The sequence below is a fragment of the Sprattus sprattus genome (genome assembly GCF_963457725.1).
Source record: "Sprattus sprattus genome assembly, chromosome: 1".
In the NCBI taxonomy this organism is placed as follows: Eukaryota; Metazoa; Chordata; class Actinopteri; order Clupeiformes; family Clupeidae; genus Sprattus; species Sprattus sprattus.
The window spans coordinates 31,681,625-31,694,444 of NC_137920.1; positions in this window are offsets into that span (position 1 = coordinate 31,681,625).

Sequence of the window (12,820 nt, forward strand, 5' to 3'; positions counted from 1 at the left end):
AGGGAGAACATGCAAACTCCACACAGAAGGGACCTGGAACACCGGTATTGAACCCAGGGCCTTCTTGCTGTGAGGCGCGGTGCTAACCACTGAGCCACCATGCTGTCATGTTATAAACTGCTGACGACTAACAGGTCTGTGTGTTGTTTTAATACACAATGATTGTTAGCCACCAAGCATAGCCAACAGCTTTCCTACTATTTCCCATGCTGGCTTCATAGAGATTGTTTCACATGGATGCGGAATGTCATTTCTTCCATCACCAGTAGATAGCAGCACCATCTAGGGGGGAAATGTATTGCTCTCAGAAACAGCAGTATTCCAATGATGCAGCATCCTGATGATGTTGGGATTGTACTGTAGAAGTAGCCTACATTACAAGCAGCATGTGTTACTAATGTTGGATTGAGTGTCAGTGGCAAACAACTAGCATTAGGACATTCTGGTGCAACAAGCCAAAGCAGAACAATTGATCCCAAATATACATGCAGACCTGATAAATTATGTTTGTTAAGATTTTCTTATGCTAGCGATAGATTACTACACTGCATTTTTTTTCTGATACGTAAACCGAAAAGCAGAAAACCGTTTTGACCCGTAATTGGAAAATACATGTTCAAAAGAAGACAGGGAACCCCAACTAACTGCCACTGTTGATTCCTATTTCGACTGTTAGGGTTTTATAATTTATAATTTTATATTATTTAATTTAATTTATTGTATCTAACAGAGACGTGAAGAGCAAGTTTTGCAATGTGAAGTGGATGTGATTTCATTTAATCCGTAGAGCTACTCACACAAAGATACAAATTACAGTGACAACAAGCATGTTAAAAGACTTTATGAATGCAAAACACAGCACACATCACACTGTAGTTGGAAGCAGCAATGTTTGTAACTTTATTCCTACAGACAGACAACAGAAAGAAAATACAAGTCAAATGTTACTTACACATGTAGGTTCAAGTAGAACACTTGGGGCCTGATTTACTAACAGGATTGCGCCCATTTCTGGCGTAAAATAGCGGTCGTAAACATAAAACGGTATTTACTAATGGGCCGCAGCGCATATTAACGCCTGTGGGTGTGAACAGGGGAGGTAACTTGGAGGTGGGTGGTAACGTAGGCGTGAGGCGCAATTTACATGGGTGGAGACAAGGTAAGTGCGCCTAATGATGTCATGCGTGGTATTTACTAAACTGCCTGTGGAGCGCACGTCTCCAATTTGCAGGCTAATTCTCCGCCTCATAAAAGCACGTCTTAACCAAGCGCAATTTCATTGAGTCTGAAAACGTTGATATGGCAGCAGTGATAAGAGAAAGGCGAAGAAAGAAGACAGAGACAGCGCACAGAAATAATTTTTTCAACTCGCATAACACATTTTCAGTTAAATGAACCACAAATCATTAGACGGTACAGGTTAACCAGCCACGCAATACTTAAATTACTGAACCAGATCAGAGATGACATCTAACCCTCCAACCGGAGATCACATTCCATTCAATCAGTTGGTAAACATTGCAAATATTGGCACCGGATCATTTCAAACAGTTATAGTATCAGCAGTTGATATATCTCAGCCTTCACAAATATTCACACAGGTACTCGAAGCATTGCTATGGCGCACTGGTCAATACATTTCCCCACTGCCACAGCCGAAATTTTAGACATCAAACAGGACTTTTTTTGAAATCGCAAACTTTCCGAACATAATATGAACCATTGATTGCACCCACATCCATATATATTGTAGTGAACCCATGTCCCTTGTAGAAATTATTAATCTCGCCATGTACACATCTATATTGTTATAATAGACAGTTTATGCATTAATGCCACCAATAGCATATTCTTTATAATCGTGTTCTTTTAAACATCTCGCTGTAGGTGATGGCGGGCAGAACAACATTATAGCAGCGCACACATTGAATCAGGTTCAGTGATTGAGCGAACATGAACCAATATATCAATCTCCACTTGCTGTAGCTTCATTTTCTCTTCCTAAATAAATACCACGGAAAATACGGAAAAACACCGTGCGTTAATGTGCGAACGCAGTTTAAGCAGCGGTCGCAATGTTAGTAAATCAGGCGCTATATAGGGCGGAGTAAACACAGATTGCCCAGCGCGATCTGGTTTGATAAATACCAACTAAAATGCGCTAAAACACCGTGCGTTAATTTGCGAACGCAGATTAAGAAGCGCTCGCATATTAGTAAATCAGGCCCTTGGTGTCTACAAACATCTATGATCAAAAGTCATGTCTGCAAACAGATCAAAGAACAAGATACTTCAACAGATTATGGCAGAACGGTAAAAGAAAGGATGTTCTCTTAATCCAGTCATGTGGGTAGAAGTCAGCGATAGGGCACTGTATTTGTACTTCTTCAGCAGCCAATTAAGGTAAACATTTTCCTCTGTTACCCTTCAATGTCTTTACTGAGTTCATCCAATCATGTCTGGGTTTTTGCTACTGCTAGCTCGGCTTCCCTGTGCTTATTGAATGTTTCCTGGCTGTTGCTGCTCATCAGCTTTGGAAGTTGGAGGACCATCAGTGGACCACCAGTTGTACCTGCTGACGCCACAACAGTCGCAGTAGCATTCCCAGCCACAGCCGGAACGGCCTTCCGTTTTCCCCTTTTACGTCCTGCCTTTGCCACCCTCTGCCTCCCCTTTACTTTTCTACAAAGCTTAGCAGGAGGTGCAGTTGCAGCCTTCTCAGCCCTCTTAGCCTTCTTGGTGACCCTCCAGGCCAAATATCTTATTTCCTTCCTGTTTGGCTTAGTGTGTGACTCAGAAAATGAAGCAACAACACGTTCTCGACATTTCTTGTAATCCATCACCCCGCTCATCGCTGCTGGTTTACTTCCTGTTGGCAAAGCTGCGTAGCACGCCGCTTTTGCCGCAGCAACAACAGCAGGGGTACAGGCGGCAGCCCCAGCAGCAATATCCTTCTTTGTCTTTCTTTTTTTCTTCGGGTAAAGACTGCACAGCAGCGCGTAATCCATCACCCCGCTCATCGCTGCTGGTTTACTTCCTGGTGGCAAAGCTGCGTAGCACGCTGCTTTTGCGGCGGCAACAATAGCAGGGGAACAGACAGGAGCACCATCAGCAATAACCTTTTTTGTCCTTCTTTTTTTCTTTGGGTAAATACCCCTGCTCTTCCATGGTGGTTCACTTTCCAGTGGCAAAGGTGGGAGGTCGGCTGCTGTCAAGTCCTTCTCTGATGACCCCTGCATCTCTGCCACCCTGAGATTCGGCTCAGCTGCCACCTGTTTGGGTGGCGGGGGTGGGATTGATGGGAGAAGCGGGTAAGCTGAAGGTGGAAAAGGAGGGTTTGGAAGGAGTGGACGCGGGGGTGGGTGGCGGTGGGGCTGTGGCGGAAGATGAGGTGGGGGTTGTGGTGGTGTTGGTGGAGGCAGATGAGGAGCTGGTAGGAGTGGTGGAGGCAGACGAGGAGCGGGTAGGAGTGGTGGAGGTAGATGAGATGGGGGTAGGAGTGCTGGATGCGGGGGTGGCTGGAGGTAAGGCCGTGGAGGCATATGAGGAGGGCCTAGGAGTGGTGGATGCTGGGGTGGCAGGAGGTGGGCAGGCTGAGGCAGTTGACATGAGGATTGTGGTGCTGGAAGCAGATGACGTGGGGATTGTGATGGTGGTAGTAGTGGTGGAGGTCCCAAGTGCGGAGGATACTGAGGTGGTGGAAGTCGCAATGGTGCATTGTGGGAGCCTGTTACCATCAAAGGCGGTGGGGTGAACTGAGGGGTCCCTGGTAAGATGTTACCAAGAGGTGGGCCATACGAACCGGGAGGGCCAGGAGACGGCACTCCACTCCACCCAACATCTGTCCAGCTCTGGACAGAGGCACTGAGGTCCTGGCCATCATAGGAGTTGTGATACATCCCTGTATAGCTTGAATAGTTTGCTGGTGGAGGCTGTGAGAATGTGGACAAAGGCATATTCTGGGGAGCAGGGCAGACAGGGTAGCTTCCAGTAACTTCCTGTACTGATTGAGTGAGGTTTGTTTCAGAAACCATCCTAGGGCGTTCAGTGCCATGGGAACCTCTGTGCTTCTGGGAGTCATGTCGCCTATGGTGAGAAGCTGGGGAAGAATCATGCAAGCTTTCTGACCTTGAAGAGTCCCGTCGTCGTTGCCTGCAATCCCCTCTGCCTCTTGGATGCCTTGTCCCATGGAGCATCTCTTGGTTCCTACCCCTGAGTCGGTCCAGCCCCTCAATCCCCAAGTCAAGCCCCACAATCTGGAGGAGGGTCTCGACCCTCGAGAGATGTTCCTTTTTCTCCACCTTACCCTCGTCCTCTGAGGACGATGAGATGGAGCTAGAAGACCTGCTCCTCCGGTCTCTTGAGCATCTTCTCCTCGGGCTCAGGGAATCCTGTCTAAGGTCGTTTGTGTCTTTGTCTCTTACATTCCTTTTCCTATTTCCCCCTACCCTGTCCCAGTCCCCCATCTTAGATTTGCTGCCTCTGTCTTCTGAATCCCTGCAATCGTCTCTCGACTCCAACTTCTTGTGTCTTGAATTCATGTCACCCTCTCTTGAGTCCCAGCCCCTGTCTCTCTCTCTTGAGTCCCAGCCCCTGTCTCTCTCTCTTGAGTCTCTTCCCCTGTCTCTCTCTCTTGAGTCCCAGCCCCTGTCTCTCTCTCTTGAGTCCCAGCCCCTGTCTCTCTCTCTTGAGTCTCTTCCCCTGTCTCTCTCTCTTGAGTCTCTTCCCCTGTCTCTCTCTCTTGAGTCTCTTCCCCTGTCTCTCTCTCTTGAGTCTCTTCCCCTGTCTCTCTCTCTTGAGTCTCTTCCCCTGTCTCTCTCTCTTGAGTCTCTTCCCCTGTCTCTCTCTCTTGAGTCTCTTCCCCTGTCTCTCTCTCTTGAGTCTCTTCCCCTGTCTCTCTCTCTTGAGTCTCTTCCCCTGTCTCTCTCTCTTGAGTCCCAGCCCCTGTCTCTCTCTCTTGAGTCTCTTCCCCTGTCTCTCTCTCTTGAGTCTCTTCCCCTGTCTCTCTCTCTTGAGTCTCTTCCCCTGTCTCTCTCTCTTGAGTCTCTTCCCCTGTCTCTCTCTCTTGAGTCTCTTCCCCTGTCTCTCTCTCTTCAGTCTCTTCCCCTGTCTCTCTCTCTTGAGTCTCTTCCCCTGTCTCTCTCTCTTGAGTCTCTTCCCCTGTCTCTCTCTTTTGAGTCTCTTCCCCTGTCTCTCTCTCTTGAGTCTCTTCCCCTGTCTCTCTCTCTTGAGTTCCTTCTGCTTTTCCTGCCATCTGAATGCCTGTGTGGGTCTCTAGAGTCTCTTCTCCTGCCTCTTGAGGCCATGTCCTTCTCTTCAGAGTCTCCTCGATGGTCTCTAGACTGTCTGTCCTTGTCTCTCGAGGGACTATTTCCATCTCTGTAGTCCTTTCTCTTCCTTTTGGAGCCCTTTTCCTTGTCTCTTGATTCTCTGTTCTTTTTATCTTCCAAATTAATTTCATTGTCCCAAGCAGCTGGCTTGTTATTCACAACTCTAGCCTGAGCCTCATTCACGATGTCAGACAGCCTCTGTTCCTCCTCCCCTTGGTTAAGGACGCTGAGGAAACGATCAAAGTCCTTCATAAGTGGACCACTGAATGAATCAGCCTGTTCAGATGGACTCTGCTGAGGAAGTCTTGGTGTTAGTGAAAATAAAGTATTTAACACTGATATGTTTGATGAGCCTATTCAACAGTTTAAACAAGAACAACCTTGGAAACTGGAGATGGCAGTGCATGCCCTGGGTGGTGGTGAGATCTCAACGCTTCATCTTTGTGTTCTGGGGTTATGTTGAGGTCTGATTGGGCGTTACGCTTCTGCTTCAAATCTCTCCGCAGGATTTCAGCATTTCTCGTCTCCGCAAAACCTCTCATAATTGAAGGTGGGGCAGGATTATAGGCCTTAAGAGAGAAAGAAAACATGCAGGTTATTAATACGTTCTTTCTTGAAGGAGTTTGGTCAAACAGTCACCCAGTCTGAGGTATTAAGTTATTGCTCTTTTCAATTTTAAACTTCAATTAAAGCAGGTATGGAGAGCACTGATATAGTATTCAGACCCCTTCACCTTTTTCACATGTTGCCAAAATCATTTAAATTAATTTTTCTTTTATTAATATATACTCAATACACCATAATGACAAAACAAAAAAAGTATGTAATTTATCTAAATTATTGAAAAGTAATTCAATTTCACATTGACATAAGTATTCAGACCCTTTGATATGACACTTACAATGTATACGTTTTAATAACTTAAAATATGTACGTTCGTCCTATATGTTATAAACCTTAACTCTTCTGTCAGCTTATTATCAGTGAGGAGCCTACACAACCTGATGCAGGAGTCAGCCAAACCTCACTCACAAAGCTGCACCAGCAGGAGTCACACCAACCTCACTCACAAAGCTGCACCAGCAGGAGTCACACCAACCTCACTCACAAAGCTGCACCTGCAGGAGTCACACCAACCTCACTCACAAAGCTGCACCTGCAGGAGTCACACCAACCTCACTCACAAAGCTGCACCAGCAGGAGTCACACCAACCTCACTCACAAAGCTGCACCGGCAGGAGTCAGCCAAACCTCACTCACAAAGCTGCACCAGCAGGAGTCACGCCAACCTCACTCACAAAGCTGCACCTGCAGGAGTCAGACCAACCTCACTCACAAAGCTTTGCTGGTTGTGCGTAGATACAGGTGAGGCGTGGCCCTGTTTGCTATCTTAAGATGGCCTCTAACTCCGGTGTATTTTTCTCTGGTTTGCTTCATAATTCTTTAGAATGTCTTAATATTGTATAATTGTACTGTAATGTTGCACTAAAATTAAATCTACTGTAGTGCTCACGCCATAGATCAGCAATCTTCTCTGGACAACTAACCCCCACGATATCAGAAAGGAGGGGAGTTCTGTTATTATTTATGATCTTGACCTCCTTTCAGAAGTTATCAATATATAATAAATACTATACACTTTATAATACACTATATATTATATAGAATATAGTGACTTTGACTGAAGGCGTCATGTATTTGTTTTCGCAGAAATCTTAATCTTGCAGTTTGGTCTTGATATCCTCCAGTTGTATGACACACTTGGAAAACAGTACATTTCTTCATTCAGCCTGACATTTGTAACTATGGAGGGAAGAAGATTAAGATGAGCAGGCTAGTTACCAGAGGCATTTTGAAGACCTTTAAAGTGTCAACAGAACATGAGGTTGTGTGGATCTGATAATGAGATTGCAAAACTAGCCTACTTACTTCACAGGCACACGGCTGTGTCAACTCATTCAAAGTTCTAATTTGTCTTTCTGTGAGACGGGCAGCCTCCTGATGGGCTGATCTCTGTGGAAAGTTATTGTTTGTGAGTGGAGATTCTGTTCCTACCTCCATTTCATTGTCCCATTCTTCATTTTCCTCCTCATTTTTATCATCCTTTTCGTGGCACTGGGGCTTTCGTTGCTGGTCATTGTTTTTCAAAGCAATGTTAGTCCTTTTGCGAGATATTTGTTCCTCAATTAAGTACAATTCTCTCCTTTTTCTCGCAAGCTCTGGATCATTATTGTACGAAGCGTCCCGAGCCATAACAGCAGGTGAGGAGCTGCTAGATTGCTCCATCTCATGGGTAGATCTAGATAGGTCACACTTCTGGTTTAGGCACATTCGAATGGTTTACATTGGGTAGCTCCCTTTTTCGATCTTGTCGCAGATCCTGTCGCAGGCACCAGCAGTTTAGGACTATTCGATTATAGTATATAAATTTGACTTGTCAATTCCTCACCAGTATCCTATTTACTTGACAGATAGCGTGCTTTCTTCATAGTAGTTGAGGGTCTTAGCAACAACTGGATAGTTCCAAATTGCTAACGTCTCGGCTAAAGTTAGCCTATATTGTAACATGCGCATGCGTGCGGCCAGTGACAACACGTTCTTTTTCAAAATAAAAGTCAAAACTTGAATACGATGGAGAAAAATGAAGAAAAAAATGTGTCCATTTAACAAACTAACAGTCCCTATAGGACATGCAAATTCAAGGATTTAGTCATCATTTACATTTAGTCATTTAGTAGACGCTTTTGTCCAAAGCGACGTACAAGGGAGAGAACAGTCAAGCTAAGAGCAATAAAAAACCTGGTGTAACAATAAATACAATTTTATATAAGAAATAGAAAAACGACCTAGACAGGTATAAAAGAACTGCAGGAATGTAACTGATGAAGTGCAAGTTAGGAAGGGAGGTGCCCTCTGAAGGGTTGGGTCTTCAAACAGTTCTTGAAGGAAGAGAGGGACGCCCCTGCTCTGCTAGTAGCCTACAGTCCGTTCCACCAACGTGGAACTACAAATGAGAATAGTCTGGATTGACAAAGTTGAATTTGCAGACGGGGCACAGAGTTTAGAGTAGAAAGGTATAAAAACCCACATGGGTTTCTATCCGTGGAGAAACAAACATGCTAACATATTTCATGGTGCAATTAGTGAAACATCAGAATAAAACAAAGAATTGTCTTTAAAAGTGATGACACATGATTATGTAAGCACCTATACCTTATGAAGAAGTCTGCCACATTTTCACAAACGACAACTTTGTAAAAAGATGTAAATAGAACTAAATGCTAATAAAATGTTTCCTTTTTTTGTGATGTGGGTTTTTACACAGCTGGGTTTTTACACAGAAGTCAAGATGAGCGTTGCGTCACATTCTCCAATTTATCATCAGTGTAATTCTATCAGATCAGGCTAGATCAGTCAACGTCTGGAAGGATGAACTCTTCACTCCTGTGAGGTGAGGTGGGTGTTAAACACTCACTCTAAAGTAACAAGTAAAGGAAACTTCACACTTAAGACTTGACCATGTGCAATGTTTGTTCACAAAGCTACATTTACGTAAAATCAAATAAAACCATGCACATGGAAAAAAAACACTAATGTAGTGACCTGATAAAGCATGGTTTAAATTTGGACTAAAACAGCATAATGGTAAATGGATTGCATATGTGGGTAAAACCGGGGTTGTTACAATAGTTTAATTAAATCAGTCTCATAAAATTTAATAATCATTAATTTTAGTAATTAATATTTAATAATTAATTTACTATAATGATGAAAACTCTAGCTTTACCACTATGCTACAGTCTTAGTATAATATTACAACACTAACGTATTACAATTAAAATACAAGTCTATAACACTTCATGGATAACTAGACAAGTGAAGGCAATCAAGAGTATCTGGTTGGCGTAAAATGGCTTTCAGTGGAATATTGGAACAATAACAGGCAAGACAATTGTTTAAGTAAAAGTAAACAATTTATTAAAAGTAACAAAAGGTAATTAATGGTCAATAATGATCAGGTATAATCACTTAAACACTGGAGTAAAACAATTGAGTAAGGCACAAAGTGGAATTGGGGATGAGGTAGATTGTCTCCGGAATGCAGAGGAGGAGGCGTTAGCTTCCCGTCTCTGTCTGTGTGTGTATGTGTGCGTGTGTGTGTGTGTGAGAGAGAGAGGGTGCGTGCGTGTGTGAGCGGGTGCGTGTGTGGGTATGCGCAGTTGCGAGTTAACGCGGTCGCGCGCTCGATGGAGAGATGGGGAGAAGTGAGAGGGAGACTATGCGCATGCGCACAGGTGATAAGCAGCTAAAGAGCGTGATATGAAGGATGCGCAGACACAAATTAACTTTGGCTGCGGGACCGAAATCTGAGCTCTTTGTTTCTTACGCGCCAACTTCGTTGGGGGAAGGGGCGCAAAGTAAATAATGTTTAACAAAGGAATTTCTTGTCTTAAGGACTAAATCTAAGCTAGGCCTTAATTTAACACAAGATATTCCACAACACTGAAATCACGATGTGCGTGTGTGTGCGTTCAGGTGGTGATGCAAAAGGGAGTTAGAAAAGAGAGAGGGAGAGAGAGACGTGCGTGCACTATCTAATTAAAAGCAATAGAACCAAGCAAGATTATAAACGGTCAAAGACCGTGTAGATTGTGAATTTAAGATTGCATTTAAATCTCAATGAAACAAAATAACAATACTTCTCACATAGATTAAAACATACATATAAAACTAAATTCTGCCCAGATATTTAGCCTTACTTCGATCGCTCTTGCATAGCGACCAAGATGTTTTCTGCCGGGTTTCCGTTGAGCAGCGCGGAGCACAGGCTTCGTGGAATGTCCCGGGGCCTTCTGCTTCTTCTCGTCAGATGAAGCCCTCGGACGGCCTTGAGGTCGTCAGTGGAGAAGGAGGATGAATGGTCGTCGACGTTGAATGGATGAGAAGGGAGCCGGTCGCCTCGCTCGTATTCAAACAAAACTGCTGGGCTGCAGTATATAGTACTATCGATATAAACTCAGGTTGCAACTAAACGATTTCAAATAGTTTAGAACTTTGATCAGAAGTTCTGAAGGCTATGATTCGTCGTGTCGTCCTTTGTCCTGATGAAGAATTCTTTAGAGGGTTTGGTATCTCTATTTTGAATGGTAGTTCGATGAAAGACCAAACGAGAGAGGATGAATTTGAGGCTTGCCGCTGTTTATATGGGGAAAACGCGTCATTGTTTTTATCACCTTTGCCGTGACCATACAGAGCATGAGAAGAGTAGATAAGGGAATTGAAGAGATAAGGGAACTCTGGGTAATGAAGTCTGTGGTGAAATGTAGTCTATAGTGTGACCACCTACATCCCCCTTTTTGGTCTCATGGCTGGGATTCCTTCATAGCCCATGAGAGCAACAGAAAGCTGCAGAGTCCGTTAATCCATCAGAGCACGGAAATGTGCATGGTCCATTACTCCATAGTTCATCAGAGTCTCTTATTCCTGGAGGCATAAACAGTTCGTAAACAGGCTTTTGATATCTGGGCAGCACAAAGGCTTTAACATCTGGGCAGATGGCATTTCTAACTTAGGTTGCTAAGACATTTCCAACACTACATTCAAACATTTCAAACTTAAAACACACTTGGAAAAAAACGCAAGGAAAGGAAAGAAGGGTGTTAGCTTTGAGGGTTAACAAGCCTATTCCTTTGGAAAGTTAGTGGCGGCTTTCGGTATGAGGGAGGTCTGAGCCCCGCCGTGCTGGAAACTGGTTGGAATGTTGACTACGGAGTCAAGTTTTGCGTGTAGTGTTTGGATATGTTTGTGTAGCATGTATGCAATGCCTGCCGTGATGATCCAGCCACTGAGGAGGAGTACCAAGGCCACCAGACTAATGGGGTGTCCTAAATCAGGTGACTGTCCGACTACATGGTGAGAAAATATGGCTTTCGGTCCAGTTGGTTCTAGACTGAACTTTACCATTTTGGTCCCTTCAGCCAGAAGCTGCTGTTGAAGGGCGTCACCAATGCTGAAGTTATGACCTCGAAATGCATCAATCATTTCGATCTCAGTGTCATATCTATCGGGGTTGAGATAATGTAGGGCAATGTCGTTTATGTGTATAGTGGCTTCCTGTGGGACAGTGATGAACACAGTTTGATTGGGGATTTTCATCCTAGTGACTGTGTCATGCCGATCAAAAGACATCAGGATCTCAGTGCTGGGAGTGTTAACGACCCATCGATTGCCTGCTCTTTCTATCCTAGTTTCAGTGCCCTCATCTTTGACAGACATACTACCTACACATTTTTGTTCAGGCGAGTTAGCTCTCAGCCCACAAAGGTGATCGGTTGTGTCTCTAATGAATGGGTTGCTTGGGCAGACCCAGTGAATGTCTTTGGTGGAGGTGCACATATTTAGGTTAGGGATAAGGTTGAAAGAGGGGTTGTCATCGTGGTAAGCTAACATGGGTGGTGTTTTGATGTGGATGTGTATGTTATCCTTCCAGAAACCTATGTACAGGACTGTTTTCAGCCTGAAAATGTTTTGATTTTCAATGATGGGTAGGTTAAGGATGAATCCTATTTCCAGCTTCTGAGGATTTACAAAAATAGGAATAGCACTGCCAAGACTATATGCCAAATGTACTTGTGAGATATACACGTTAGTAGTGGTAGTGGATTTTAGTATGTTTTCGACCATGTCAAGGGGAATGAGGTAAGGAGGGATTTTCCCACCACTCAAGCTATTCACCGAGCTGCTAACCTCTCTTAACAGGTATTGCATTAGATCTCTAACTACACGTACATAGGTGATATCTGATTGCACAATTGCTGACAGTTTATCTAAGGCATGCAGGGTTAATGGGGACTTAGATGGTTCCGGTCTATCCACCCCCCTTTGGAGTGAGAATGGCTCAAAGGCTTGATCTGGTTGATATGGACCCATACTGGTGTGCTGTGTACGCTAACATCCTCTGGCTCGTTCGTTTAGCTGCCTGTAATCGATAGTCAGGCGGCATTTGCCATTTGGCTTCAAGACTGGCCACAAGGGTGAGTTATACGTGGAGTTGCATTCTCTGATGCTCTGTTTCTCCAGTAAGATGTCCAGAGTTTCCTGAATGGACTCATAAGCTCCTAGGGGAATCTTATATTGACACACAAACGTGGGTGGCGTACTTGGATCTGTAGGGATTCGCATAGTGTGGAGTTACACCACAGTCATTGGCGTTCCTGGACCAGATGTGTTGGAAGTCATAGAAGAGCTCGCGGAGCTGTTTTCTTTGTGCATCCAAAGTTAGAGCATCAGCCTTTTTCAGCTGTTGCTGGACTTCACTTTCAAACCCAGGATATGGCTCACCTAGTGAGGAGTCTATGTCATCTTGTGATGACGCTGAACTTTCAGGAGGGACAGCAAGGGCATAGACAATCATATCTCTTTCAGTATCTGGGTTGGCACTGCAGATTTGCTCATTGCACAGTGTCTCGTGTGGAGCTATGAGGATCATT